Here is a 13,490-nt window from a genome sequence, read left to right as displayed (position 1 = left end):
AGTGTTGGAACAGACTGCTTCTCTTTCAGAGAAACGCATGTGAGTTTCTGTTGAATGCTTGTAAGTAGCTTAAGGCACTTTCAAAGAAAAGTGATTTTCTCTGAAAGGACAGCATTTAGAAAGGGAAGCAATACTCCATTCACTTCGCAGAGTGAATTGAAGTATTGGAACAGACTGCTTCTCTTTCAGAGAAACGCATGTGAGTTTCTGTTAAATGCTTGTAAGTAGCTTAAGACACTTTCAAAGGAAAGTGATTTTCTCTGAAAGCACAGCATTTAGAAAGTGAGGCAACACTCTATTCACTTCACACAGTGAATTGAAGGGATGGAACAGACTGCTTCTCTTTCAGAGAAACGCATGTGAGTTTCTTCCTAATGCTTGCAAGTAGCTTAAGGCACTATCAAAGGAAAGTGATTTTCTCTGAAAGGACAGCATTTAGAAAGTGAGGCAACACTCCATTCACTTCGCACAGTGAATTGAAGTGTTGGAACAGACTGCTTCTCTTTCAGAGAAACGCATGTGAGTTTCTTCCTAATGCTTGCAAGTAGCTTAAGGCACTTTCAAAGGAAAGTGATTTTCTCTGAAAGGACAGCATTGAGAAAGTGAAGCAACACTCCATTCACTTCGTGCAGTGAATTGAAGTGTTGGAACAGAGTGCTTCTCTTTCATAGAAACGCATTAGTGTTTCTTGTGAATGCTTGCATGTTGCTTAAGGCACTTTCAAAGGAAAGTGATTTTCTCTGAAAGGACATAATTTAGAAAGTGAAGCAACACTCCATTCACTTCGCACATTGAATTGAAGTGTTGGAACAGACTGCTTCTCTTTCAGAGAAATGCATGTGAGTTTCTGTTGAATGCTTGTAAGTAGCTGAAGGCACTTTCAAAGGAAAGTGATTTTCTCTGAAAGGACAGCATTTAGAAAGTGAAGCAACACTCCATTCACTTCGCAGAGTGAATTGAAGTGTTGGAACAGACTGCTTCACTTTCAGAGAAACGCATGTGAGTTTCTGTTGAATGCTTGTAAGTAGCTTAAGGCACTTTCAAAGAAAGTGATTTTGTCTGAAAGGACAGCATTTAGAAAGTGAGGCAGCACTCCATTCACTTCACACAGTGAATTGAAGTGTTGGAACAGACTGCTTCTCTTTAAGAGAAACGCATGTGAGTTTCTTCCGAATGCTTGTAAGTAGCTTAATGCACTTTCAAAGGAAAGTGATTTTCTCTGAAAGGACAGCATTTAGAAAGTGAAGCAACACTCCATTCCCTTCGTGCAGTGAATTGAAGTGTTGGAACAGAGTGCTTCTCTTTCATAAAAACGCATTAGTGTTTCTTGTGAATGCTTGCAAGTTGCTTAAGGCACTTTCAAAGGAAAGTGATTTTCTCTGAAAGGACATAATTTAGAAAGTGAAGCAACACTCCATTCACTTCGCACAGTGAATTGAAGTGTTGGAACAGACTGCTTCTCTTTCAGAGAAATGCATGTGAGTTTCTGTTGAATGCTTGTAAGTAGCTTAAGGCACTTTCAAAGGAAAGTGATTTTCTCTGAAAGGACAGCATTTAGAAAGTGAAGCAACACTCCATTCACTTCGCACAGTGAATTGAAGTGTTGGAACAGACTGCTTCACTTTCAGAGAAACGCATGTGAGTTTCTGTTGAATGCTTGTAAGTAGCTTAAGGCACATTCAAAGGAAAGTGATTTTCTCTGAGAGGACAGCATTTAGAAAGTGAAGCAACACTCCATTCCCTTCGTGCAGTGAATTGAAGTGTTGGAACAGAGTGCTTCTCTTTCATAGAAATGCATTAGTGTTTCTTGTGAATGCTTGCAAGTTGCTTAAGTCACTTTCAAAGGAAAGTGATTTTCTCTGAAAGGACATAATTTAGAAAGTGAAGCAACACTCCATTCACTTCGCACAGTGAATTGAAGTGTTGGAACAGACTGCTTCTCTTTCAGGGAAATGCATGTGAGTTTCTGTTGAATGCTTGTAAGTAGCTTAAGGCACTTTCAAAGGAAAGTGATTTTCTCTGAAAGGACAGCATTTAGAAAGTGAAGCAACACTCCATTCACTTCGCACAGTGAATTGAAGTGTTGGAACAGACTGCTTCACTTACAGAGAAACACATGTGAGTTTCTGTTGAATGCTTGTAAGTAGCTTAAGGCACTTTCAAAGGAAAGTGATTTTCTCTGAGAGGACAGCATTTAGAAAGTGAGGCAACACTCCATTCACTTCACACAGTGAATTGAAGTGTTGGAAAACAGACTGCTTCTCTTTCAGAGAAACGCATGTGAGTTTCTTCCTAATGCTTGCAAGTAGCTTAAGGCACTTTCAAAGGAAAGTGATTTTCTCAGAAAGGACAGCATTTAGAAAGTGATGCAACACTCCATTCACTTCGCACAGTGAATTGAAGTGTTGGAACAGACTGCTTCTCTTTCAGAGAAACGCATGTGAGTTTCTTCCTCATGCTTGCAAGTAGCTTAAAGCACTTTCAAAGGAAAGTGATTTTCTCTGAAAGGACAGCATTTAGAAAGTGAAGCAACACTCTATTCACTTCGCACAGTGAATTGAAGTGTTGGAACAGACTGCTTCTCTTTCAGAGAAACGCATGTGAGTTTCTGGTGAATGCTTGTAAGTAGCTTAAGGCACTTTCAAAGGAAAGTGATTTTCTCTGAAAGGACAGCATTTAGAAAGTGAAGCAACACTCCCTTCACTTCAAACAGTGAATTGAAGTGTTGGAACAGACTGCTTCTCTTTCAGAGAAATGCATGTGAGTTTCTGTTGAATGCTTGTAAGTAGCTTAAGGCACTTTCAAAGGAAAGTGATTTTCTCTGAAAGGACAGCATTTAGAAAGTGAGGAAACACTCCATTCACTTCACACAGTGAACTGAAGTGTTGGAACAGACTGCTTCTCTTTCAGAGAAACACATGTGAGTTTCTTCCTAATGCTTGCAAGTAGCTTAAGGCACTTTCAAAGGAAAGTGATTTTCTCTGAAAGGACAGCATTTAGAAAGTGAAGCAACACTCCATTCAGTTCGCACATTGAATTGAAGTGTTGGAACAGACTGCTTCTCTTTCAGAGAAACGCATGTGAGTTTCTGTTGAATGCTTGTAAGTAGCTTAAGGCACTTTCAAAGAAAAGTGATTTTCTCTGAAAGGACAGCATTTAGAAAGGGAAGCAATACTCCATTCACTTCGCAGAGTGAATTGAAGTATTGGAACAGACTGCTTCTCTTTCAGAGAAACGCATGTGAGTTTCTGTTAAATGCTTGTAAGTAGCTTAAGACACTTTCAAAGGAAAGTGATTTTCTCTGAAAGCACAGCATTTAGAAAGTGAGGCAACACTCTATTCACTTCACACAGTGAATTGAAGGGATGGAACAGACTGCTTCTCTTTCAGAGAAACGCATGTGAGTTTCTTCCTAATGCTTGCAAGTAGCTTAAGGCACTATCAAAGGAAAGTGATTTTCTCTGAAAGGACAGCATTTAGAAAGTGAGGCAACACTCCATTCACTTCGCACAGTGAATTGAAGTGTTGGAACAGACTGCTTCTCTTTCAGAGAAACGCATGTAGTTTCTTCCTAATGCTTGCAAGTAGCTTAAGGCACTTTCAAAGGAAAGTGATTTTCTCTGAAAGGACAGCATTGAGAAAGTGAAGCAACACTCCATTCACTTCGTGCAGTGAATTGAAGTGTTGGAACAGAGTGCTTCTCTTTCATAGAAACGCATTAGTGTTTCTTGTGAATGCTTGCATGTTGCTTAAGGCACTTTCAAAGGAAAGTGATTTTCTCTGAAAGGACATAATTTAGAAAGTGAAGCAACACTCCATTCACCTCGCACAGTGAATTGAAGTGTTGGAACAGACTGCTTCTCTTTCAGAGAAATGCATGTGAGTTTCTGTTGAATGCTTGTAAGTAGCTGAAGGCACTTTCAAAGGAAAGTGATTTTCTCTGAAAGGACAGCATTTAGAAAGTGAAGCAACACTCCATTCACTTCGCAGAGTGAATTGAAGTGTTGGAACAGACTGCTTCACTTTCAGAGAAACGCATGTGAGTTTCTGTTGAATGCTTGTAAGTAGCTTAAGGCACTTTCAAAGAAAGTGATTTTGTCTGAAAGGACAGCATTTAGAAAGTGAGGCAGCACTCCATTCACTTCACACAGTGAATTGAAGTGTTGGAACAGACTGCTTCTCTTTCAGAGAAACGCATGTGAGTTTCTTCCGAATGCTTGCAAGTAGCTTAAGGCACTTTCAAAGGAAAGTGATTTTCTCTGAAAGGACAGTATTTAGAAAGTGAGGCAACACTCCATTCACTTCGCACAGTGAATTGAAGTGTTGGAACAGACTGCTTCTCTTTCAGAGAAACGCATGTGAGTTTCTTCCTAATGCTTGCAAGTAGCTTAAGGCACTTTCAAAGGAAAGTGATTTTCTCTGAAAGGACAGCATTTAGAACGTGAAGCAACACTCCATTCACTTCACACAGTGAATTGAAGTGTTGGAACAGACTGATTCTCTTTCAGAGAAACGCATGTGAGTTTCTGGTGAATGCTTGTAAGTAGCTTAATGCACTTTCAAAGGAAAGTGATTTTCTCTGAAAGGACAGCATTTAGAAAGTGAAGCAACACTCCATTCCCTTCGTGCAGTGAATTGAAGTGTTGGAACAGAGTGCTTCTCTTTCATAGAAACGCATTAGTGTTTCTTGTGAATGCTTGCAAGTTGCTTAAGGCACTTTCAAAGGAAAGTGATTTTCTCTGAAAGGACATAATTTAGAAAGTGAAGCAACACTCCATTCACTTCGCACAGTGAATTGAAGTGTTGGAACAGACTGCTTCTCTTTCAGAGAAATGCATGTGAGTTTCTGTTGAATGCTTGTAAGTAGCTTAAGGCACTTTCAAAGGAAAGTGATTTTCTCTGAAAGGACAGCATTTAGCAAGTGAAGCAACACTCCATTCACTTCGCACAGTGAATTGAAGTGTTGGAACAGACTGCTTCACTTTCAGAGAAACGCATGTGAGTTTCTGTTGAATGCTTGTAAGTAGCTTAAGGCACATTCAAAGGAAAGTGATTTTCTCTGACAGGACAGCATTTAGAAAGTGAAGCAACACTCCATTCCCTTCGTGCAGTGAATTGAAGTGTTGGAACAGACTGCTTCTCTTTCAGAGAAATGCATGTGAGTTTCTGTTGAATGCTTGTAAGTAGCTTAAGGCACTTTCAAAGGAAAGTGATTTTCTCTGAAAGGACAGGATTTAGAAAGTGAAGCAAACTCCATTCACTTCGCACAGTGAATTGAAGTGTTGGAACAGACTGCTTCACTTTCAGAGAAACACATGTGAGTTTCTGTTGAATGCTTGTAAGTAGCTTAAGGCACTTTCAAAGGAAAGTGATTTTCTCTGAGAGGACAGCATTTAGAAAAGTGAGGGCAACACTCCATTCACTTCACACAGTGAATTGAAGTGTTGGAACAGACTGCTTCTCTTTCAGAGAAACGCATGTGAGTTTCTTCCTAATGCTTGCAAGTAGCTTAAGGCACTTTCAAAGGAAAGTGATTTTCTCAGAAAGGACAGCATTTAGAAAGTGAAGCAACACTCCATTCACTTCGCACAGTGAATTGAAGTGTTGGAACAGACTGCTTCTCTTTCAGAGAAACGCATTTGAGTTTCTTCCTCATGCTTGCAAGTAGCTTAAAGCACTTTCAAAGGAAAGTGATTTTCTCTGAAAGGACAGCATTTAGAAAGTGAAGCAACACTCCATTCACTTCGCACAGTGAATTGAAGTGTTGGAACAGACTGCTTCTCTTTCAGAGAAACGCATGTGAGTTTCTGGTGAATGCTTGTAAGTAGCTTAAGGCACTTTCAAAGGAAAGTGATTTTCTCTGAAAGGACAGCATTTAGAAAGTGAAGCAACACTCCCTTCACTTCAAACAGTGAATTGAAGTGTTGGAACAGACTGCTTCTCTTTCAGAGAAATGCATGTGAGTTTCTGTTGAATGCTTGTAAGTAGCTTAAGGCACTTTCAAAGGAAAGTGATTTTCTCTGAAAGGACAGCATTTAGAAAGTGAGGAAACACTCCATTCACTTCACACAGTGAACTGAAGTGTTGGAACAGACTGCTTCTCTTTCAGAGAAACACATGTGAGTTTCTTCCTAATGCTTGCAAGTAGCTTAAGGCACTTTCAAAGGAAAGTGATTTTCTCTGAAAGGACAGCATTTAGAAAGTGAAGCAACACTCCATTCAGTTCGCACATTGAATTGAAGTGTTGGAACAGACTGCTTCTCTTTCAGAGAAACGCATGTGAGTTTCTGTTGAATGCTTGTAAGTAGCTTAAGGCACTTTCAAAGAAAAGTGATTTTCTCTGAAAGGACAGCATTTAGAAAGGGAAGCAATACTCCATTCACTTCGCAGAGTGAATTGAAGAATTGGAACAGACTGCTTCTCTTTCAGAGAAACGCATGTGAGTTTCTGTTAAATGCTTGTAAGTAGCTTAAGACACTTTCAAAGGAAAGTGATTTTCTCTGAAAGCACAGCATTTAGAAAGTGAGGCAACACTCTATTCACTTCACACAGTGAATTGAAGGGATGGAACAGACTGCTTCTCTTTCAGAGAAACGCATGTGAGTTTCTTCCTAATGCTTGCAAGTAGCTTAAGGCACTATCAAAGGAAAGTGATTTTCTCTGAAAGGACAGCATTTAGAAAGTGAGGCAACACTCCATTCACTTCGCACAGTGAATTGAAGTGTTGGAACAGACTGCTTCTCTTTCAGAGAAACGCATGTGAGTTTCTTCCTAATGCTTGCAAGTAGCTTAAGGCACTTTCAAAGGAAAGTGATTTTCTCTGAAAGGACAGCATTTAGAAAGTGAAGCAACACTCCATTCAATTCGTGCAGTGAATTGAAGTGTTGGAACAGAGTGCTTCTCTTTAATAGAAACGCATTAGTGTTTCTTATGAATGCTTGCAAGTTGCTTAAGGCACTTTCAAAGGAAAGTGATTTTCTCTGAAAGGACATAATTTAGAAAGTGAAGCAACACTCCATTCACTTTGCACAGTGAATTGAAGTGTTGGAACAGACTGCTTCTCTTTCAGAGAAATGCATGTGAGTTTCTGTTGAATGCTTGTAAGTAGCTGAAGGCACTTTCAAAGGAAAGTGATTTTCTCTGAAAGGACAGCATTTAGAAAGTGAAGCAACACTCCATTCACTTCGCACAGTGAATTGAAGTGTTGGAACAGACTGCTTCACTTTCAGAGAAACACATGTGAGTTTCTGTTGAATGCTTGTAAGTAGCTTAAGGCACTTTCAAAGGAAAGTGATTTTCTCTGAGAGGACAGCATTTAGAAAGTGAGGCAACACTCCATTCACTTCACACAGTGAATTGAAGTGTTGGAACAGACTGCTTCTCTTTCAGAGAAACGCATGTGAGTTTCTTCCTAATGCTTGCAAGTAGCTGAAGGCACTTTCAAAGGAAAGTGATTTTCTCAGAAAGGACAGAATTTAGAAAGTGAAGCAACACTCCATTCACTTCGCACAGTGAATTGAAGTGTTGGAACAGACTGCTTCTCTTTCAGAGAAATGCATGTGAGTTTCTGTTGAATGCTTGTAAGTAGCTGAAGGCACTTTCAAAGGAAAGTGATTTTCTCTGAAAGGACAGCATTTAGAAAGTGAAGCAACACTCCATTCACTTCGCAGAGTGAATTGAAGTGTTGGAACAGACTGCTTCACTTTCAGAGAAACGCATGTGAGTTTCTGTTGAATGCTTGTAAGTAGCTTAAGGCACTTTCAAAGGAAAGTGATTTTCTCTGAAAGGACAGCATTTAGAAAGTGAGGCAGCACTCAATTCACTTCACACAGTGAATTGAAGTGTTGGAACAGACTGCTTCTCTTTCAGAGAAACGCATGTGAGTTTCTTCCGAATGCTTGCAAGTAGCTTAAGGCACTTTCAAAGGAAAGTGATTTTCTGTGAAAGGACAGTATTTAGAAAGTGAGGCAACACTCCATTCACTTCGCACAGTGAATTGAAGTGTTGGAACAGACTGCTTCTCTTTCAGAGAAACGCATGTGAGTTTCTTCCTAATGCTTGCAAGTAGCTTAAGGCACTTTCAAAGGAAAGTGATTTTCTCTGAAAGGACAGCATTTAGAACGTGAAGCAACACTCCATTCACTTCACACAGTGAATTGAAGTGTTGGAACAGACTGCTTCTCTTTCAGAGAAACGCATGTGAGTTTCTGGTGAATGCTTGTAAGTAGCTTAAGGCACTTTCAAAGGAAAGTGATTTTCTCTGAAAGGACAGCATTTAGAAAGTAAGCAACACTCCATTCCCTTCGAGCAGTGAATTGAAGTGTTGGAACAGAGTGCTTCTCTTTCATAGAAACGCATTAGTGTTTCTTGTGAATGCTTGCAAGTTGCTTAAGGCACTTTCAAAGGAAAGTGATTTTCTCTGAAAGGACATAATTTAGAAAGTGAAGCAACACTCCATTCACTTCGCACAGTGAATTGAAGTGTTGGAACAGACTGCTTCTCTTTCAGAGAAATGCATGTGAGTTTCTGTTGAATGCTTGTAAGTAGCTTAAGGCACTTTCAAAGGAAAGTGATTTTCTCTGAAAGGACAGCATTTAGAAAGTGAAGCAACACTCCATTCACTTCGCACAGTGAATTGAAGTGTTGGAACAGACTGCTTCACTTTCAGAAAAACGCATGTGAGTTTCTGTTGAATGCTTGTAAGTAGCTTAAGGCACTTTCAAAGGAAAGTGATTTTCTCTGAGAGGACAGCATTTAGAAAGTGAGGCAACACTCCATTCACTTCACACAGTGAATTGAAGTCTTGGAACAGACTGCTTCTCTTTCAGAGAAACACATGTGAGTTTCTTCCTAATGCTTGCAAGTAGCTTAAGGCACTTTCAGAGGAAAGTGATTTTCTCAGAAAGGACAGCATTTAGAAAGTGAAGCAACACTCCATTCACTTCGCACAGTGAATTGTAGTGTTGGAACAGACTGCTTCTCTTTCAGAGAAACGCATGTGAGTTTCTTCCTAATGCTTGCAAGTCGCTTAAGGCACTTTCAAAGGAAAGTGATTTTCTCTGAAAGGACAGCATTTAGAAAGTGAAGCAACACTCCATTCACTTCGCACAGTGAATTGAAGTGTTGGAACAGACTGCTTCTCTTTCAGAGAAACACATGTGAGTTTCTGGTGAATGCTTGTAAGTAGCTTAATGCACTTTCAAAGGAAAGTGATTTTCTCTGAAAGGACAGCATTTAGAAAGTGAAGCAACACTCCATTCCCTTCGTGCAGTGAATTGAAGTGTTGGAACAGAGTGCTTCTCTTTCATAGAAACGCATTAGTTTTTCTTGTGAATGCTTGCAAGTTGCTTAAGGCACTTTCAAAGGAAAGTGATTTTCTCTGAAAGGACATAATTTAGAAAGTGAAGCAACACTCCATTCACTTCGCACAGTGAATTGAAGTGTTGGAACAGACTGCTTCTCTTTCAGAGAAATGCATATGAGTTTCTGTTGAATGCTTGTAAGTAGCTTAAGGCACTTTCAAAGGAAAGTGATTTTCTCTGAAAGGACAGCATTTAGAAAGTGAAGCAACACTCCATTCACTTCGCACAGTGAATTGAAGTGTTGGAACAGACTGCTTCACTTTCAGAGAAACGCATGTGAGTTTCTGTTGAATGCTTGTAAGTAGCTTAAGGCACTTTCAAAGGAAAGTGATTTTCTCTGAGAGGACAGCATTTAGAAAGTGAAGCAACACTCCATTCCCTTCGTGCAGTGAATTGAAGTGTTGGAACAGAGTGCTTCTCTTTCATAGAAATGCATTAGTGTTTCTTTTTAATGCTTGCAAGTAGCTTAAGGCACTTTCAAAGGAAAGTGATTTTCTCTGAAAGGACATAATTTAGAAAGTGAAGCAACACTCCATTCACTTCGCACAGTGAATTGAAGTGTTGGAACCGACTGCTTCTCTTTCAGAGAAATGCATGTGAGTTTCTGTTGAATGCTTGTAAGTAGCTTAAGGCACTTTCAAAGAAAAGTGATTTTCTCTGAAAGGACAGCATTTAGAAAGTGAAGCAACACTCCATTCACTTCGCACAGTGAATTGAAGTGTTGGAACAGACTGCTTCACTTTCAGAGAAACACATGTGAGTTTCTGTTGAATGCTTGTAAGTAGCTTAAGGCACTTTCAAAGGAAAGTGATTTTCTCTGAGAGGACAGCATTTAGAAAGTGAGGCAACACTCCATTCACTTCACACAGTGAATTGAAGTGTTGAAACAGACTGCTTCTCTTTCAGAGAAACGCATGTGAGTTTCTTCCTAATGCTTGCAAGTAGCTTAAGGCACTTTCAAAGGAAAGTGATTTTCTCAGAAAGGACAGCATTTAGAAAGTGAAGCAACACTCCATTCACTTCGCACAGTGAATTGAAGTGTTGGAACAGACTGCTTCTCTTTCAGAGAAATGCATGTGAGTTTCTTCCTCATGCTTGCAAGTAGCTTAAAGCACTTTCAAAGGAAAGTGATTTTCTCTGAAAGGACAGCATTTAGAAAGTGAGGCAACACTCCATTCACTTCGCACAGTGAATTGAAGTGTTGGAACAGACTGCTTCTCTTTCAGAGAAACGCATGTGAGTTTCTTCCTAATGCTTGCAAGTAGCTTAAGGCACTTTCAAAGGAAAGTGATTTTCTCTGAAAGGACAGCATTTAGAAAGTGAAGCAACACTCCATTCAATTCGTGCAGTGAATTGAAGTGTTGGAACAGAGTGCTTCTCTTTAATAGAAACGCATTAGTGTTTCTTATGAATGCTTGCAAGTTGCTTAAGGCACTTTCAAAGGAAAGTGATTTTCTCTGAAAGGACATAATTTAGAAAGTGAAGCAACACTCCATTCACTTTGCACAGTGAATTGAAGTGTTGGAACAGACTGCTTCTCTTTCAGAGAAATGCATGTGAGTTTCTGTTGAATGCTTGTAAGTAGCTGAAGGCACTTTCAAAGGAAAGTGATTTTCTCTGAAAGGACAGCATTTAGAAAGTGAAGCAACACTCCATTCACTTCGCACAGTGAATTGAAGTGTTGGAACAGACTGCTTCACTTTCAGAGAAACACATGTGAGTTTCTGTTGAATGCTTGTAAGTAGCTTAAGGCACTTTCAAAGGAAAGTGATTTTCTCTGAGAGGACAGCATTTAGAAAGTGAGGCAACACTCCATTCACTTCACACAGTGAATTGAAGTGTTGGAACAGACTGCTTCTCTTTCAGAGAAACGCATGTGAGTTTCTTCCTAATGCTTGCAAGTAGCTGAAGGCACTTTCAAAGGAAAGTGATTTTCTCAGAAAGGACAGAATTTAGAAAGTGAAGCAACACTCCATTCACTTCGCACAGTGAATTGAAGTGTTGGAACAGACTGCTTCTCTTTCAGAGAAATGCATGTGAGTTTCTGTTGAATGCTTGTAAGTAGCTGAAGGCACTTTCAAAGGAAAGTGATTTTCTCTGAAAGGACAGCATTTAGAAAGTGAAGCAACACTCCATTCACTTCGCAGAGTGAATTGAAGTGTTGGAACAGACTGCTTCACTTTCAGAGAAACGCATGTGAGTTTCTGTTGAATGCTTGTAAGTAGCTTAAGGCACTTTCAAAGGAAAGTGATTTTCTCTGAAAGGACAGCATTTAGAAAGTGAGGCAGCACTCAATTCACTTCACACAGTGAATTGAAGTGTTGGAACAGACTGCTTCTCTTTCAGAGAAACGCATGTGAGTTTCTTCCGAATGCTTGCAAGTAGCTTAAGGCACTTTCAAAGGAAAGTGATTTTCTGTGAAAGGACAGTATTTAGAAAGTGAGGCAACACTCCATTCACTTCGCACAGTGAATTGAAGTGTTGGAACAGACTGCTTCTCTTTCAGAGAAACGCATGTGAGTTTCTTCCTAATGCTTGCAAGTAGCTTAAGGCACTTTCAAAGGAAAGTGATTTTCTCTGAAAGGACAGCATTTAGAACGTGAAGCAACACTCCATTCACTTCACACAGTGAATTGAAGTGTTGGAACAGACTGCTTCTCTTTCAGAGAAACGCATGTGAGTTTCTGGTGAATGCTTGTAAGTAGCTTAAGGCACTTTCAAAGGAAAGTGATTTTCTCTGAAAGGACAGCATTTAGAAAGTAAGCAACACTCCATTCCCTTCGTGCAGTGAATTGAAGTGTTGGAACAGAGTGCTTCTCTTTCATAGAAACGCATTAGTGTTTCTTGTGAATGCTTGCAAGTTGCTTAAGGCACTTTCAAAGGAAAGTGATTTTCTCTGAAAGGACATAATTTAGAAAGTGAAGCAACACTCCATTCACTTCGCACAGTGAATTGAAGTGTTGGAACAGACTGCTTCTCTTTCAGAGAAATGCATGTGAGTTTCTGTTGAATGCTTGTAAGTAGCTTAAGGCACTTTCAAAGGAAAGTGATTTTCTCTGAAAGGACAGCATTTAGAAAGTGAAGCAACACTCCATTCACTTCGCACAGTGAATTGAAGTGTTGGAACAGACTGCTTCACTTTCAGAAAAACGCATGTGAGTTTCTGTTGAATGCTTGTAAGTAGCTTAAGGCACTTTCAAAGGAAAGTGATTTTCTCTGAGAGGACAGCATTTAGAAAGTGAGGCAACACTCCATTCACTTCACACAGTGAATTGAAGTCTTGGAACAGACTGCTTCTCTTTCAGAGAAACACATGTGAGTTTCTTCCTAATGCTTGCAAGTAGCTTAAGGCACTTTCAGAGGAAAGTGATTTTCTCAGAAAGGACAGCATTTAGAAAGTGAAGCAACACTCCATTCACTTCGCACAGTGAATTGTAGTGTTGGAACAGACTGCTTCTCTTTCAGAGAAACGCATGTGAGTTTCTTCCTAATGCTTGCAAGTAGCTTAAGGCACTTTCAAAGGAAAGTGATTTTCTCTGAAAGGACAGCATTTAGAAAGTGAAGCAACACTCCATTCACTTCGCACAGTGAATTGAAGTGTTGGAACAGACTGCTTCTCTTTCAGAGAAACACATGTGAGTTTCTGGTGAATGCTTGTAAGTAGCTTAATGCACTTTCAAAGGAAAGTGATTTTCTCTGAAAGGACAGCATTTAGAAAGTGAAGCAACACTCCATTCCCTTCGTGCAGTGAATTGAAGTGTTGGAACAGAGTGCTTCTCTTTCATAGAAACGCATTAGTTTTTCTTGTGAATGCTTGCAAGTTGCTTAAGGCACTTTCAAAGGAAAGTGATTTTCTCTGAAAGGACATAATTTAGAAAGTGAAGCAACACTCCATTCACTTCGCACAGTGAATTGAAGTGTTGGAACAGACTGCTTCTCTTTCAGAGAAATGCATATGAGTTTCTGTTGAATGCTTGTAAGTAGCTTAAGGCACTTTCAAAGGAAAGTGATTTTCTCTGAAAGGACAGCATTTAGAAAGTGAAGCAACACTCCATTCACTTCGCACAGTGAATTGAAGTGTTGGAACAGACTGCTTCACTTTCAGAGAAACGCATGTGAGTTTCTGTT

This window comes from Myodes glareolus, chromosome 7 (genome assembly GCF_982192425.1).
Source record: "Myodes glareolus chromosome 7, mMyoGla1.1, whole genome shotgun sequence".
NCBI classification, from domain to species: Eukaryota; Metazoa; Chordata; class Mammalia; order Rodentia; family Cricetidae; genus Myodes; species Myodes glareolus.
The sequence above is the reverse complement of the archived record's forward strand: the minus strand, read 5'-3'. Positions refer to the sequence as shown.